The sequence below is a fragment of the Alexandromys fortis genome, unplaced genomic scaffold, assembly GCF_014885135.2.
Source record: "Alexandromys fortis isolate MF-2015 unplaced genomic scaffold, M_Fortis_MF-2015_v1.1 scaffold_205, whole genome shotgun sequence".
NCBI classification, from domain to species: Eukaryota; Metazoa; Chordata; class Mammalia; order Rodentia; family Cricetidae; genus Alexandromys; species Alexandromys fortis.
Window position 1 is genome coordinate 301,193 of NW_026068107.1, and position 18,178 is coordinate 319,370.

Here is an 18,178-nt window from a genome sequence, read left to right on the forward strand (position 1 = left end):
TATACTGATCAATTTGTCATCTGCCTGGCCGTAGCCTTTCCAGCCTCTCCAGAAGGAGATTTGGGAAGATTGGATGCTCTTGCCAGAGGGTCCTATTCCTATATAGGGGGATTAATAACAAGGCATTCGTGTATAGAGCGTGCAACAGCTCCCTTTTTTTGCTGTGTTATTATTAAGGAGGAGGATTTTTCAAATTACAGATGAAAGCCAAAGAAGAGAATTTTCAAGAATAAATGCTGAAATATTGATGAGTGAGCCGAGCTTTTGGAATTGGGACTGAGAATGTTATATGCTTCAGTGCTTATATGGTAGGTAAAAGCAAAATACTAATCACCCTGGTAGCATCTTTAGCCACCCTTTCACCTGCTCACCCTTCCTCCTTGTTTCTCTTAAGCGTCACATAACCCACTTTTAGGCAGGAACAAAACCTGGAACCTTTCAGGGCAGAGCAGCCGGCTGGGAAGCTGAGAACAAGGTTGCACTGGTCCTCCTTTGTGTAACTTCCCCAGCCTCTGACAACCCTGAGCCTGTCTCTTCCCTTGCCTCAACAGTACCCCCACTGCTCTCAGGTTGCGAGACAAGACCCTATAAAATTATCTAGTCATAGTTTTCACTTCACTGATTTGTCTAACACTGTTCTGTCTTCTCAGTTGGGGGCATATTTTCACTGGTTGCCTACCAAGTATTCTTCCCTGTAGTCTTACCCATCTGCACTTAGGTGTTCTTGTTGCTTTGTCAAGCAAGACATATGGAACCACCGTCATTGCCCCTAGGTTTGAGTTAGGAGACCCTTTGCGCATTCTCTAGGGTCCCTCTCCCTCCATCTCCTCAGCATACCACACTCGCTGATTTCCTTCTCTCTCCCCCACTCTGTCAAGAGCTCCCCGAGAGCAGAGACGCATTATCTGCCAAGTCCACGGCACAGGAGAGGCAATTAGGGAACACATTTTAAAAGATGCACCCTTGGCACCCAGATCCTCAAGTTTACCACCTATGAATCATTCTCTGTCAAGTTAGAATGGTAAGTTCAACATCCAGAGAAAGGACCAGCGTGAGGCAATGGTGAGAAGGAGAAATGAGGAAGCAGGTTTTATTCCCTTGCCCCTTGGGCCCCTGGCCTCACAGTCAGTCATCTGGAATTCTTGGCTAATGGAAGGCTTAGTCCCCTGGGGACTGATCCATTGTTGCAGGTCTCACCTCCTCTGTGCCTCGTGGGATCCCTGCAAGCTAAAAGCGTGGCAGGGTCAGCTTCCTGGGAGGACAGGGTCTTTCTCATGAGAGGCTGCAGCAATGAGCAAATGTCTGGCTGGTCTGATGAAGAGGTCCAACCTTCCGAGGGTGCCCAGGGGCAGACTCTGAATAAAGAAGGAAGCTGCTGCTGCTTGGCATTGGCAAGAGTCAGCTGAGATGTTAATTTTGAAATTTACTGTATTAAAAGGGAAGCGGTTTCTCTGAAATGATGGTGGGGGAAGGGTATAAAGTTGTGTCCAGCCTTGACCTGTAGCTGTTTTGCCTTTTCACTACCACACTATGATGCATACCAATCTCCACATTCCAAAGAGCACTCTATCTTTTCCAGTTTGGTGACTGGAAGCTACTTTCGCATGAAAACTGGCTTTTGTGCATTGCTGAGGTGGTATAGAAGTTACAATAAGCAATGTGTTTTTCACATTTTGTCTTGAAAAAAATCACTTCTTGAAGTGTAGTTTTATAAGTGCTAAAAGTGCAATAAACACATTTTCACAAATGTTTAGTTCCACAAAGGGGAACCACCAGTTTCAGTCCTATCCAGTGAAAATTGTAGCTGTACCCTGGTGACCAGCAGACTTCCAGAAACTTCATGCAAGCAGCAGCATTTCATTATTAGAATGGGTATTATTTATAAATTCTGTGCCTTCTGGGCTTCATTTGGGAAGGCAAAAATGGAGAATGGTTTGGCATAACTTCCTGGACCTATCCCAATAACTGTGGATGTTGTGGTCCTGATACTGCCCATCGGAGTGTTTCTGTTAGATCTCCAAGGAACATGGCTACATTATTTTTCTGTATGTGAAATTTTCTTTTCAGAATCATTTTTAACTTTCCGGAATGTGATAGTTTACGTGAAAGGAGGAGTTCCACTTGGTGCTTGGGAGCTTTGGCAGCAGAGTCAGGAGGCCATTTAGCCCTCCACATATTGGAAGACTATGGCAACGTGGTATACACTTTTTTTAAAATATTTATTTATTTATTACGTATATAATATTCTGTCTGAGTGTATGACTGCAGGCACCAGACCTCATTACAGATGGTTCTGAGCCACCATGTGGTTGCTGGGAATTGAACTCAGGACCTTGGAAGAGCAGGCAATGCTTTTAACCACTGAGCCATCTCTCCAGCCCCCTAAGACTATGGCAAAGTACAGCATCAAAGATGCTGGGATTCTCACAGTGCTAGATTCAGGTGGGGCAAGGGAGAACAAAATTGTACATGTTGCATGTGTTCATCCAAGCTTTAGAGAGTGATTGGTTCAAGTTTGATGCTTCAAAGATTTGACCTGCTTTTCATGAAACATTTCAGGCATGGCCTTTGCAGGACTAATGTGGGATTATAAGCTTCTGAGAGGCCGAGGTTAATGGAGATCCTTTCCATCTTCAAGGACAGGCCAGATCTCAGCACCAGAACAACATCATTGGGCAACCCTGTCTTTGTTGCTGGCTTCTTTACTCAGTGGCCAGACTAGAACAGTGTGCTCATGCTTTAGCTAGAGAATATGTATTGACGTGCACAGAGGTGTGCATAGAGGTGTGCACTGTCTCTCCCCCACTACATTCTCAGAATCATCATCCACTCCAGTATTCACTTGAGGGCAATTGACTGGCTGTGCACAAGTTTCATTAAGGTTTCCCACAGAGTTTGCTTTGATTCTCCTCAACTCTTGGCTTTTACAACTCCTCCACATTCTTGTTCAGAGTTGACTGTCATGACTCCCCTCGAAGCTAAGTCTTCTTTTGTTTGTGGCCATGCTCGTGAATATCTCTTATTCACTTGTTTGGACGTTGTTGATAATCTGTGGCTGTGGAAAGTGAGAAGCCCTTACATAGCAAAAGCAACAGAATTAAGGAAAGTATTTATTGTAGCAAATGGATTTCGTTTCTACTAGCTCATGCATGTGGCATGTGTTTCACAAGGGTGTATTGAGGGATAATCATATGGCGGATGTTCTAGATGCCAGAGACATGATAGTGATGTCTGTCCTCTTCTGTACCATGCATTTTAGTGGGTTAGTAATATAATTCCTTTCCAAGAGGGCTCCTGCGTGGATTATCAGGTACAGACCTGAGTGCCTCTCATAGCGTCTGAGCAGATTCCATATTGCAGGGCCTAGAAAACAAGCATCTTTTCAGCAGGCCGTAGTGAGCTTTATTTCCATCTATTGCAGGATCTACCTGCTCGTGATGACGTGCCTCATCACTCCCCAGACTCCCTGCCCAAGTGCTTATCCCCTAGTCATCCAGCCATAAACACATTCTCCTCACTGGGACAGTTAGGTGAGATTAGCAGCACTGTTCACCGTGGGACCTCTCTAAGTAGTTTCTAATCCTTTAGGATTGTGGTTGCCTTCCTTTCCTGTTCTTTTCCATCTTTATTTTAGTTTTTCTACCTTCCTTTCCCTTTTCATTTTGATTTAATTAAATGCCCACTGTTTTAGTTAAGACACCAGACACTGAAGCAACAACAACTTTGCTTGGTGACTATATAGAGCTATCTACAAAGTTGAATGCCAAGAGTTAGAAATTTGACTGAATGAACATTGGATTAGCCTAACCTTGAACTCCCATAGGGCTTGACATCTGTGCATGCACATATGTGTACATGCAGATAGCCTGAAGGTGATATTCCTGCTGCTAGCCATTATCATGTAAGAGCGACTGACTATAGCTGAAGAATTTGGATTTTGATAAGTAAACTTTTTGATTTCCTGCTGTGGTTTCTACATATACTGTGCTAATGAAGCCCTGTTAGCCAGGATAATTGGAATCCCTAGGTAAGGGGCAAATGGAACCACTTATTTTTGTACCAGGGATGATTACTCATTTTTGTGATGTTTGACTGCATATGGCCCCAAATAAAAAATTCTAATCAATATCAAGTACTTACCAAAGATGCTAATCAGATAACAGGCTGCTCCAAACCTCAGCAGGTCACACATCAGCGTTTGCTGCCACCTACTCCTGCAGTGTCAGCAGCAGCATCCTTCGACACTGGGTGTTGCTTTGAAAACTCTGACTTCTCTTTTCTCCCCATTGTCGGTTTCCTTCTGTAACCTTCACATTGCCTTTCTACCATGTATTACATCCCACGTGTTCTCTAATCCCCTCACTTTCCACAGCCGTGTGCCCACTGCTGAGTCAAAGGCAGGTGCTCTTCCACGACTGCACACCCAGTACAACTGCCTTCAATTATTGTCCAGTTTCAGGAGAGACAAATAGGATGCTGAGGTCTTAAGATTTTCAGGCAAGCAGTAGCACAGAGGCAGGAAATCTGCTCAGCCATTTCACTGTAAGCAAAGGGACTTGGGGGACCATGTGTTCTCCATGTATTTTGCCAGGTCTATCTATGAAATAGTAAAAGGGAATAGAAGACAACTGTTTCGAAAGCACACTGAGCAGGGATGAGCATTTTAGCCCTGCGGAGAAGCACCCATTAGGAAACCAGGAGTGAGAGCAGGGGAGTTCAGCCTAGGCGGGTGTGCTAGAAGGAGAGAATTTTCCTTGCTCTTTTTTTTTTTCATTTTCTGTTTTAATGGCTCTGATGCCAACAAAGTGCTTGCTGTGAATCCATTCAAGATGAAATAGCAGTCAGAGTAGAAAGCGGAAGTGCTAAGCCTCGGATTGGCATGCATGCCTGCGTTCTTAGCACTTGGGAGACAGCGGCAGCAAGAAAGCAGGAAGATAGTATGGCTGAGGTCAACCTGGGATACATAGAGAGGATGAGGCCAGTTTCAGCAGGGGAGCAAGACTCTGTTAACAAAGCAAAACAGATAATAAACATGTGCACAAACAAAACAAACCCCACAACAAAAAAATACTCCACCACCACCAGAATGCCAGGATCCAGTCTCCCAGAGAAGCTTTTAATCAATGCTGAAATGTTTGCTGTCTAGGGATTCTTCATTCATGAGTCATGCTATAGAATTTAGTCTACTGTAGCCTCTAATGACTCCAAAAGATGCTCCCTGTGACACTGTCCTGAGTGGATTGATTACCTTATCCTGTAGAGACGAAAAAGGAAGCAAAGTTATTATGAGAAGTTTCAGGCATTCAAATGGGCTTAAATTGTTAGAGGTAAGGAAGTCATTGTGCCAAGTTGGTGGGGTACAGAACAATTATCTAATACATACCCCACTTTGATTTCCCCATACATAGCTATATAATATTTACAAATTGGCAAAAAAAATCAAGATAGACAATAGAAGATAATATATAAAGCTATTCTGTAGCTTGTGACCAGGAAATATTTAGCTATCTAATGTTTAGTTCTGTGCTCTGTCTCTCCACTGCTCTGGACCAGCAAGCTCTTTCAGAGATGGACTGAATTCTTCTGATGCCCAGCGAGGGCTAAAGATAATCTTTTCATTAAGAAAATCAGGTAGTAGAAAATATAGAATGTTTGATTCCACCATACATCTCCTGTGGTCTCAGGAGGTGATAGGAAGTGGAAAAGAAACAGCATTCAAGTTTTGAAGGAGTCTAGAGCTACCCTGGAGGCTTTTGTACAAAGGAACTACACCTTCCAGCCTGTGTTCCTCCTGGAATGTGGTTGTAGAATAGGCCTTTTTCCCAAAAATCAAACAAGTTGCCGTGACCTCAGGAGGTAAAGACAGCCAGGCTTCACTAACTCTTCAAGGTCAAGTGAGACTAAACTGGATTCTTAACGTTTGCTTAAAGTATTACGGAGCAATAGCCAGAACCAGTGTTTGCTTCCTTACCAAACTTTGCTGTGGTTAGTGATGAAGTTGTCTCAATCCCAGTGAAGATATCCTTTCTTCCACAAGATAAACCATGAAGAGAATAACTTGTTTTTCAAAGGGGCTTATTTCTCTTCTTTTTGACATCTCCTCCCCACAGTGCTAGTCCCCTTCAGTCCTGCCTAGTAGCTTGCCTCATACTAACAGTGATCAGAAATGTCAGTAAAATTGACTGACCTCTTAGGTGATAGAGACATGCCTTCTAACTTCTATTTAATGGTTGAAACATTTTTTAGTGACGAATGGGGAGAAAAACTAATATTTGACAGAAGAGGATTTTTTTTCATGTGGCAAAAGAAGAAAAGCTAGACTTTCCTATACTCTTTAAAATCTTATATAAAAATCAAGTAAGATGGGGCCAGATCTTTAAGCTCAAATGCAAGTCCTTCTTTGTGAAGGCCACAGGTAGGACCAGTAGACTCACTGAGGTGAAAGGCTCAGGGTGACCCAAGGAAAGCTTCTCAACATAGTTTCATAATGAGGTGCCATACTCCACCCATAGTGGGCAGAGAGGCTCTTCTTTATCCCTAAGAAGTAAGCAACCTGTAGTGACGTGTTTCCTTCTCTAAGAGACAAGAAGTAGGTATATGATGTGGGGAACTGTTGAGTTCCTCGCTTTAAGAAAGCCCAGCCTTACTGGGCATGGTGGTACAGGCCCGTAATCCTACCATTTGGGGGGTAGAATCAGGTGGATCAGGAGTTCTAAGCCAGCTTAGCTATATAACAAGTTTGAGGCCAGCCTGGGCTACATGAAACCTTGTCTCTAAATGCACAAAGCAAAACAAACAAAACCCATCCTAACAGTTGGTAGATGGCCCGGTACCAGCAGATCCATTCTGTCTCTGGCAGAATGTAGCATCAGGAACTTTTCTGTATAGAAGGGATTCTGGCCATACAAAGTTGACCGCTGTGTGCTAGACACTTTATATGGTACTTTTGTAGTCAGCAATCATTTTGTTTGACTCCTAAATATCCTTATTCCTAGAAACAAGCTCAGAAATGGCCACTGACCATCTAGATCTTCTAGATAGGACTTTTGCCCCTACCAACTTGTCAAGTATATGTGGAAGTCTACGACCACCAAAACCTGGCTTATAGGGCACAATAACTGTAAGTATGTTGGGTGAATGGGAATGAGTGTTTGCAGGCACTGCCTGAAGAAAGAAGAGGCACACAGCTAGGGTTCCTCCACACCTTTTCCACTCTACTTCTATGCACTTCAGCAAAAGACCTGTTATTTTGTGCTGCTGCTGCTGCTGGTGGTAGTGGTGGCATTGGCCGCAGTATTTGTGGTTTTTGGGAGGGGTATTCTTTTTTTTTTTTTTACAATACTCTTTTTATTGGCCAACACATACTTCGAATAGTGCCAATTAATGCATTTTCTTTGACCCCCATTACTCTCATTAAATAAGTCAGAACACTATGTTCCTTAGTTCTCTTCAGAAAGTAGACAATGTGGCAGTCTTTGGGTAGCCTATTTGGGTTCAAATCTTTCTTTTGCTCTTTATTATGTGTCTTTTTACAATAATTTTAACTCTCCTAAGTTTCTGTATTCCTAGTTTTTGTCTTGTTTGTTTTGCTTTGTTTTTAGACAGGATCTTGCTATGTAGTCCATGCTGCCCTGGAACTCTATGTATCCCAGACTGCCTTGGGCTCCTGACCCTCATGGCCTGGCCTCCCAAGTGCTGGGATTGCATGTACGCATCACCACACCCCATTCTCTACCCGTTTGTTAACTGAGCAAATCAGCTCCAGCAGGGCTGTTGTGAATATTAGGTGGACTGAGAGACATTGAGCACTAGAGCATGGTCAGATACACAGCAGTCCATAAATGATGGTTATGACTTTCAACCCTGGGGCCCTTCTTTCCTTTCTTTTGCTCTGTGGTCTGAGATGGTTTTGCTATACTGTGTTTCTAGCTCAGTGGTGGGAATATATCAGAACAGAGAATGTGATCCTTACAAGAAATACCATTTAGAGCTCAGTTAGAGCAACAGCCAATACTTAGTAGGCCATTGGTGCTATGGCTGACAAAACATCCTGAATGAGGGTATGAATCTGAAAGAAGAGAGATAGAAATATTGCTAAGGGTACAGAGGACTGGAAATTGGGAGATCAGAGGGAAAAAGGCAAAGGAGACATAGTAGGGAAGGGAAAAATGGGGAGACAGGGAGAAAAGGATTGCAAAAGATAGTGAAGGGGTAGAACTAAAGAGACACTAAATTGCTCCTGGAACATTAAGCACAAATGAGGGAAAATAAAATTAACATCTTTATTGAAGAGGAAAAGAAGGAAGTAGGAAATATTCTTGTTTAGGGAAATCTCATATAGAAAGGAGCAGGTGCTGGGGCCTTTGGAGGTTGGTTACCATGGTGATGCTATATGTCTTCTTTTGTATTACCTTGTGGTTCTGTCAGCAGATGGTTCCTTTCTGCTTTAGTTTCTCACACCAGGGCGTAGCCCTTATTGAAGCATTGGTATTCCCATCTCCAGTGCTTTTGTTACACTGTGAGACGTACTGGCTGTTGTCTAGCTCCTTTTTGCTAAGTTGCAAGTGTAGGAAGACAATAGAGAAACTGCATACTAGAAAGATGGGAGGCAGAAGCCTGTGGGTACCTCTTTTCAGATGAGTGGAAAGGCACGTTTAGCAGGCCAAGAGCACTTCATGTCTGTTGAGACTGAGAAAAATTTGTAACAGAAGCCTGTGGGTACCTCTTTTCAGATGAGTGGAAAGGTACGTTTAGCAGGCCAAGAGCACTTCATGTCAGGAGAGACTGAGAAAATTTTGTAACGTCTCCCTTTTAAAAAAAAAAAAAAACTTTTTACTGCTTTTTTTTTTGGTGGATTTTACCTCATGCATCCTGATCCCCTTCATCTTCCCATCCCTTCATATCTGCCTTCTACCCTTACAACCTCCCCTCAAAATAAAACAAAAGAAATTTTAAAAGAAAAGAAACAAACAAACAAGCAAATAGTCTCAGCAGGGAAGCTGGAGTGTGGCCCAGTGAGTCACATTCATCTTTACTTGCAGGTGTTCATTGCAATGAGTCATGGGGCTGGTTCGAGGCCTCTGGTCTCTGCTACACCACTGATAATGAGCTCTCACTGGGGCTCCTCTTGGATATCCTGTTGTTGTGCTGTGTCGTGGAGATCCTGTAGCTTTGGATCTGAGGTCTGTCCCCTTCACAAGCTCCAGCAGATCACAGATGAGGTGGATGCTGGGGTGGGCTACTTCATAGCCCTGGTTCTGGGCCTGGGTGGTAGCTGGCTTGATCAGCCTGCCTACTTTCCCTTATCATCACCACCAGGGCAAGTTTTCCAGCACTTCCCTGGCCAGCTCACCCAGTGAAGTAGGTAGCAAGGAGCGGGGTCAGTTCTCCTCCTCTCATGCCTAGGGCAGGCTTAGCCATACCCACTCTACCAGGGCCAGCTCTACTGTTTTGCCCAGGTGAGGGGCAGGAGCAGCTCACGTGAGACTAGCTAGCTCTCCCTTCTGCCACAGGTAGCAAGGGTGGATGGGGGAGGGCATCTTTCCCTCACCCATGTCAACACATGGCAGACGGAGGTGGGCAGGGCCAGCTCTCACACCCTCATCGCCAGCTCACCTGTTCCCTCACTCTAGTGTGCTGCCTAGGTGAGATGCAGGGTCCACTCTCCCTTGTGCTGCAGCTGGTGAGGGGCAGTAGCATCTCTATTTAAAGATAAAGTAAGCACCTCCCTGGAAAACTTAGGTCAATAAACATCTTGGGTTGTTCAAGGCTAAGGGATTTCCATGGAAACAGAATTTTCGATGTTGTTATAATACTGAGCAGATACTAGGCAAAGCAAGATGGTTGTCCCCACTTCCCCCTCTCCCCTATGGAAAAAAACCGTAAGTTTCAAATAGACACTGAAAGATTAAAGAAGGCTCATGAGACAAACTCACCATTTGCCTGCGGTACGCAACATGGGTACTGATTTAGTACTAGTTAATTACTACTAGTTTAGTTTTTGCTATCAACTGATCATCCTCGCCTTACTCATCATGTGTAAAGTGATTCTCTGAGATCAAATATTGAAAGCAACTGAGATGTGGAAAAATGGAAACTTCAAGACCCCATTGTGATCTGCTTAATCAAAGTCACTGTCACAGTGCAGCCCAGGCATCTGTACTTCCTCAAGTTTTTATGATTTCCCCCAAATCTGATAGGGGTTCAAATGGGGGAACGCAGCCTTCAGAGAACTTGATTCCTGCAGTGCAGAAGCCCTGCAAACACCTTGGCCCCAGGGTGGATCCCGACTACTCTTGCCACCTGCACTCACCTTCCCTCACACTTGCCTGAATGTTGCTTTGTTTTTCGTGGGAAGGAGACTAAAACATCATGTCCTCAGTTCTTTCCTGGTCCCTACTTTGTCCTTGTTGGAATTTGTGATCCCACACATTACTGTATACATGAGTGTTTGTTCTCAACAGGGTCGAGACCAGGCCTGTTTCTCTCCTGTGCATTTGCAGCATCTAGCATGGTGAACATGACAACTAAGTATTGCTAAATCAATACACACATGACCTAGTTGACAAAGAGGCACTGGGGCCCATCTTAGCCTGTGGAACAGTGCTAAAAGGCCATGTTTCCATGGGGCCAGTCCTAAAGGGTCTCTTTGCAAGGCCTCTAGCAAAACTCCCTTGTCCAGATGGGAGGATGGCTACAAGCCATTTGTGCCCTCACATGGGAGAAGGAGACAGGAGAAAGAATGAGACTCCCAACTCTGTTCTCTTTCTCCAGTCATGACACTAATCCCATTGGGAGAACCCCACACTCATCATCTCAGTGAACCTCATTAACCCCCAGAGTCGTCGGATTTAAATAATTGTCATGCTGAGTGGGGGTAAGGGCTTCAGCATCTGAATTTTATGAACATCCAGTCCTTAAAGTCATTAATAGGTCTGGACAGATAGCTCAGTGAGTTAGAGTGCTTGCTTCACAAGCAGGAGAACCTGACTTCAGATCTACCTCAACCTGTCTGTGTATTTCTGTAACCCCCGACATTCAAGTAGGTAGGGGTAGAGAGAAGAGGATGCCTGGGTCTTGCTAGCTACCAGCATAGCAAATAAAATCTCCAGGTTCAGTGAGAGGCCTTTTCTCAAGAGAATAAGACAGAGAGCAATTGAGGACACTCTGGCTTCCACGCTTCCACACCCATCCCAACACACATACACAGACAAGTCTGCATCACACACATAAACAGCGAAGTATAATGGGCCCCCGAAACAGCCCTCGGCATTTATTGCCTGCAGTCTGGTGAGAGATGGAAGCACCGGTCCCCATGCAGTATTTCCAAAACTGAATATAATTCTGAAGGGCCGCCTTAGGCAACTCACAAGTGAATGTCATGCTCCTTCTGCAGAGACAGCTGAGAGCACCTTGCAAGGTGAAGCTCTAGGGATCAAGGGCTGCGGCCTCTGATGAGGACCCCACATTTCGAGTATTCACCAGGGCCCGGCACTGACTGCAGTATTCATGTCTTCAGTAGTCTTTGAGATGGCTGCTGCTGTTGTCCTTCCTTACGGATGAGGAGACTGGGATTTTGGCAGAGAAGACAGGTTGTCACCGTCATGCACTCAGAGGAGCCAGAACTATACTGTGATCCTCGTGTCCTGTCCATAGAGCTCATGATCAGAATCCCCTTCCAAGACTGTGTGCTGTCTGCTATGTAAGGAGAGGACTCGGGCTAGGGGAGGCCAGCCAGGGTCCCGGATTCAGACAGCCAGTTAATGCTAGCGCTGGAATCCGCAGTTAGGTCCCCTTCCCCTCTTCAGCCCTTCTCTATCTCAGGACCCCAGTGTCTCTAACTACAATAGTGATAACTTGTCCTGTGTCTCCAGCCACATAGGGTATAGCCAATCTAGACAGGGCACTGAGGTCTTGTAAGTCCCAGTGCTAGATCACCTGTGAGTGCTCAGTACTCAGAAGACTCCAGAACTATGAGTCCATGGTGAGAGTGGGCCCTTCAGGTCGGACCAAATTAGTGGAGAAGGATGTCAGCCCCAAGCACGACCATGACTACCCCAGAGTCACTCTGTGGATGGCATCTTCCAGAAGTTCCTTTCAGCCTTCCTTTTGTGCTAAGGTGACGGCTGCTGGCCTTGCTATCGGCCTTCCTCTTAGGCTCTCCCCCTGTCTAGCTGTGGGGGCCGGATGGAGTTGCTCACCCCCACCAAGGGCTTTTAATGAGAGGTATCTGGTAGCAAAAATGAATAATTCAGCAAAGGAAGTCCAGGAATGTTAGTGTTTCCGAGTGGATTCCCTTGACAGTGGGAGAAGCAGAGAACCACAGCATCTTATGGGGGTGGGGTGACAGCCTCCGAGGGAAGGAGCAGGAGGAGGGGCACGCAGGAATCACTAGCGGAAATCTAGGAGAGCCTTGTCAAAATCTCTGTCGATTTGGAATTCAGCTGATTTAGGCTGGTATAAAATGTCACTAAGCTGTGGCTTTTGCTTTGTCAAGGAGTGGTCTCTTAGTGGCCATTGTCTGTCTCCAGAGAGCGGGGCTGTCATCTCTGGGTGGGAGTTAACCTCCTTTCTTAATTCGTTGGACTTTCCAACTGATTAAGATGACTGGAAAATTTTATACAATGTATTTTGAACTCCTCCCGGTACCACCTTCCCATGCCTTCCCTTTGTTTTTCTTTGTTTTTACCTTCTTTCTCTATTGAGTCTGGTTTGCATTGCCCAGCTGTTCTTAAAGTGGTGCCTGTCTTGGTCTGTGTCAACCTACCAGGGGTCACCTTGTTAAAGAAAACCGACTCTCCCTCTCCCCGCAGCTATCACATGCAAGTAGCTCCTCAACTAATGGTGGGATCACATGCCTCCCTCCCCCCTCGTATGCTGCAGTTCTTTCTGGCTGTAGCTTGTGTGGGTCTCGTCCATGCTGTCACAATACCTGTGACTTCGTATAACTGCTCTGTCATGTCTGGAAAGCAGCGCTTCCTTGATGGCAATGCCTCTTTTGGTCTTTTCACTCCCTGTCCCATGAAGGTTCATATGACAGCCCCTCCCCTGAGGTTCAATTTCTTGCTTAAGTAGCAGGGCAGAAAAACAAACAGCACAGAAGCGCATTGCTGCTCGTATTGTATCTGAGCATGGGCCCCTCCCCTGTTGTGCAGCAGCTGTTGGGGTCATTCTTAAACAGCACCGTTGAGGGTAAGACATAAACTGATTCTTCTACAAGGTGATGTGATTGTCATTCTGTTGGGGCATGGAGAGTGTCTTGCCATTAGGACAACGCACTGAAGCCTCAGCTGTTTGGATAAAAAGCGGCAGTCTCTTAGTGGGGAGTCAAAGGCAGGCTTTCCAGGGCTTCTGGTGCTAGTCACATAGGTTCTGGTTTTCTAGAATCAGAAAAGAATGATTTGACCCCAGCTCTCCGACTCTATTACTCCTTAACCAAGTGACCTAGGAAATCAGTGTACTCTTCCCAAACTTCAATGTCGCACCCTTGGACTATTTGATAAAAGAAGGTGTGTGTGTGTGTGTGTGTGCGCGCGCGCATGCGCGCGTGCATGTGTGCATGCATGCGTGTGTATGTGTATAAAACTAAGATTTGGCCCTTGTGTTTGGGATATTTATAGGAAGAAAGGTGCAAAACCTCTAAGTTCTCACCTGAGACCCTTTGGCCAGACTGATTTGCTCGAGGTCAGAGCAAAAGTTGTGGCTAAATAACTGTGCCAAGCTAACACACATGTCAAGGTGCCAGCTTAATGACTTTATTATTAGTGGCACTTCCTCATCACCAGAGAAACAGGAGAGGGAAGCTTTAGAGTCTAAGGCACCTGAGTTTGGTGCCAGACTCTGCCATTTTTAGTCATGTGAGTTTGAAAAAAAAAATCCTTGACCCTCATTTTCCTCGATGGAATGGAAATAATAACACTTTCTACCTCTCATTATTTTTTTCTGAGTGTTAAATTAGAGTGTACATATGCCCTGACACATAGTAATTGCTCAATAAATGAAAGAGTCAGTATCTAGATGTTATTTCTATTTAATGTGATCAGGCTTTATATGTGTAATAGGCTTAACTTTAAAAATTTTTTAAATTCACTGCATATTAAATGTGTGCCTAGAAGTACTGGAGACAGTGGTGGTGAACAAAATCATTTGCCATCACAGAGTCTAATGACTCTCAACAAGTTTGAGAGATAAAAGCAGAATCCCACACATACTCAGAAAATAGTATGTGTAAGATATTAGGTACCAGGGGTTGAAAAGATAGTTATTTTTTTCAGATTGTGAGATTCCGCCGTACTCTCAGGATATGAGAAGAGTATGCAGATTCTATCACGCACAGGGTGGGTCACAGAAGAAGGGAGATGCATTTTTCAGGAGAAAGCTATGTCCTTTACAAATGAGGACATCAGTTCCATTAAGAAAACAAAATGAGTAAGTAAGCTTTTACTGTCTGTGCAGATGAACAAAAATCCCAGCCCCCCATCCCTGAGTTTTTCCTCCACAACTTCCAGCCTTCTTTGTTAAATCATTGAGTCTGGGAATGTTAGGGATTCAACCATACCTCTTGAATATAGGACTAATGGGGGCTACCCAAGCGTTAGCTTCATGTCTGATTTGTATGTAAAAGCCTAGGTCATAGTGTTGGTCGCTGATTCTCCCTCTTACCCCATTTCTAGCTTCAGTCTCAATCTCTTGGGGTAAATAGGTAAGCAGTGAGAATAATACAGCCTATGACATCTCCTTAAAGCAGTGGTTCTCAATCTGTGGATCGTGACTACCATGGAGATCACATATCAGATATTCTGTGTGTCAGGTATTTCCATTACAATTTATAACAGTAGCAAAATTACAGTTATGAAGTAGAAATGAAATAATTTTATGGTTGGGGTCAACACAACATGAGGAACTGAATTGAAGGGACACAGCATTAGGAGAGTTGAGATCACTGCTTTAAAAACTGCCTACCATGGCACATGCCTGTCCATCCATGAGGCTCAGGGCCCTGTAATGGTCAGACAGAAGCATTAAGGGTTGTGGCAATGGTGCCTTTGGGAAAGTTGGTGAGGAGAGTTGGGGGTCAGAGAGATGAATTTCCTAAGGACTGTGCTGCTTCTTCATTTCTTAGTTTCTTTTACTCTGTTTCCTCTGCTTGATCTTGGAGAAAGAAAGAGCAATTGGACATGTGCTCACCGGTCCCCCCACACGCTCTGTTTTATCTTAGGCTGTAGAATCACTTTTGGTGGCTTAGGGAAGAAAATGGTCAGGGTTGGCCTTTACCAAGAGTACTGAATTTTTACACAAGTTGGCATTGGAGACCCTCACCATCCTCCCAAGAGAATTCCTTAGGGGTGCTGTCTAGCAAAAACCTGCAGTTCCTAACCCTGCTCTTCCCTTTGTTCTCTGGGGTTTCCCCTTTCAGAACTGGCTTAAGTTACCAGCTATTGAAATCATCCCAGGCAAGGCAAAGCAGTCAGCCTCTGTTCTTCACTATTGGCTGGGTTGAAGTCAACATACTGGTTACCATGGTGAAGAGTGTTAAGAAGCTGGAAGCTTGAGCTTTCCTATTTGTTGGTTTTAATGAGTTCTGCTTGCTTTGTCTCCCCGCCACCCACATCTCCTTCTCTTCTGCTGACCCTTCTGCCTACTCCTCTAGAGTCTCAAATCACTAAAGCAGTAGGTGCTTACTAGGAGTAAAAGCAGGTCCCAATGCAGCTTATACTAAATACAGGCTGCCCTGCTGCGGATAATTGGGGTGTGTTTGACAATGCAGACTCCCGGGAGGGCCAGGTTTGGAATACAAGTTGTTATACCTTTGTGGCATGGTGCAGCATCCTGAGATAGGTAAGGACACCTATGGAGAAAGGGAGACAGCTTAGTCCTGGAACTTTTGGCCCGTGTCTTCATACCCCGAGGGATTTGGGGTTTGGTTTGGTTTTGACAGGTTCAGGCATCCAGTCCTCACAATTTTCCCCAATTAGTTATATTCTTTCCCACTGCTGACCTGGGTAGAACATATCTGTAGAGAAGGTGTGGGTTCTGCAAGGACCATGTGCATATTATGTAATAATTATTGTTATCCCTATTATTATTATTTTATAAATAATTCCCCTCAGTTCCATCCATGCATCTGAAAAAAGGGAGACAGCTGACTCAGGAAGATTTTGTGAACTGGACTGCAGTGAAAACTGACCTCGCTTCCTATTTAATTGGTACCCTGGGGCTGAAGGAGGAGCAATCTGAAGGGAAGGAAACCCTGAGCACACCAGCAAAGGCAGATCATGGCATATGTAGGAGTTTCAGTGTTTGCTCTCTCTTGCACTTTCTGCTAATTGCATAATGCTACCTGAAATGGATGCGTGTAGCAGAGTAAAAGTTTCAAGCATTATCCTCATACCCTTAGTCCAGCCCTTTTAACCATCCCAGCCTAGGAATAATGGTGTTTCTTTTTGTCTCTCCAAATATGTATTCTCAGTTTCCAAGCTCTTTTTTTTTATCCTCACATAGTTGTGAATTGATAACTATATATTCTCGAATCCTTTTCTCGCATCCGTGATTATTATTCCCAATAGATGGCCTGTTTCCTGGAGGCAGGTCCTGTACCATAAAATCCACCAGAAATGCTCTTGAGAGATGTACATGCCATAGGAGGTCATGGAATGGATGTTAACTTTCTGCTTATGATCTGAGAGTCACAGGGAAGGTTTGTGCTACATGTAATGTATGGTACTGGGAAAATTGATTGGTTACATACATAAAATGAGATTAAATTCTTGTTACTTGCTCGATATAAAATCATCTCAAAATATTGAAGACTTCCGCATGAAAGGCAGAATTGTGCAATTATTAGTAGAAAATGGAGGGGATTTCTTTACTATGTTAAAGTTCAGAGGTTTTCTTAAAGTGTAGAAAGCACAACCCATAAAGGAAAAGTAGATGGGTTTTGACTGTAGCCCATTAAAAGTGAAGATCTTTGTTCCACCGAGGAAATAAATGGGCAAGATAAAGGAAACCAGATAGAGAAAACAACACATGTACAGACAGACAACAGAAAAGGGAAGTTCAGGTAAAAAGTCAGTCAGTCAATCAGGGAGAGACAAATCAGTATAGCTATAAGGTGTTATTTTGTACACATCAGATTGGTGAAATAGTTAAAAAGAATAATGTAGTAAAGGTTGGCAACAAAATAGGGGGATCGGGATACTCATATTCCCCTAAGGATTATGCAAAGAAGCACAACCATTTTGGAGTGGAACTTGGAAACTTGGGAGGAAGGATTTGAGTTTTTATCTAACCTGTGACAAACCAAATCTATTTCTAGCTGTACACACCAAGAACTACACTCAGATTACACTAAGTGATTTGCATGAAAATATTTCTTAACGTATTGTAATGAGGTAGTTTGGAATCTACCTAAATGTAGGAGGAGGCTGCTTGTTTGTTCCCGGCCTCTTAGCCCTGAAATAATCACACGGAAACTGTATTATTGAAATCACTGCTTGTCCCATTAGCTCTAGCTTCTTATTGGCTAACTCTTACATCTTAATTTAACCCATTTCTATTAATCTGTGTATTGCCATGCAGCTGTGGCTTACCGGCTAAAGTTCCATCTGTCTCCAGCAGGGCTACATGGCTTCTCTCTGACTGCCTTCCTTCTCCCAGCATTCATTTTACTTTCCCCCACCTAGCTCTGTTCCCCTATAGCTCTGCTATAGACCCAAAGCAGTTTCTTTACTCATTAACCAATAAAAGCAATACATAGACAGAAGGACCTCCCACATCACCTAAATATCCACACATGAGAATGGATGAGAGTAAAATGTATAAAACATGTACAAAGCATGGTATGCTGTGCAAACCATAGCAAACAGTACAATTAGTTCAGTGATTGTATTACATGAAATGAACAGCAAAAGATATACAGAATAATACTATGTATGTAATCCAGATAGATAAGAGTACTTACCATAAAGTCAATGTGGCTAGGACTGATGATAAAGAGAGAAATAAATGAAATAAACTTAATTGAAAACTAACTAGAAATCAAATTCAATGAAATGGACCATCAGTGAGCTAATAGTAATAGTGACTCTACCAGAATTTCAGTAACATTGCAACCCTTTGCCCCTGAGCAACAGCCCCAGTCCTGGAAAAAGGCAGGAGAGAAAGGAGGAAGGAAGGAAAA

The 18,178-nt window shown here is 44.0% G+C and overlaps 1 protein-coding gene across 20 annotated transcripts in view; it reads left to right on the forward strand.

Moving 5' to 3' along the window:
* Plp1 (proteolipid protein 1) overlaps window positions 1-18,178 on the forward strand; it is a 102,017-nt gene that overhangs the window by 45,336 nt on the left and 38,503 nt on the right. For 10 of the 20 annotated variants that reach the window (XM_050124157.1, XM_050124158.1, XM_050124151.1 and 7 more), the window contains one exon: window positions 6,996-7,120. The exons of 6 other annotated variants lie outside the window; for them this stretch is intronic. The gene's annotated coding sequence lies outside the window, so the exon portion shown is untranslated. Of the gene's footprint in view, window positions 1-200; window positions 309-2,094; window positions 2,198-6,995; window positions 7,121-18,178 lie in introns of those variants that run through there. 4 more of the 20 variants (XM_050124143.1, XM_050124147.1, XM_050124146.1 and 1 more) reach the window with 3 other exon arrangements.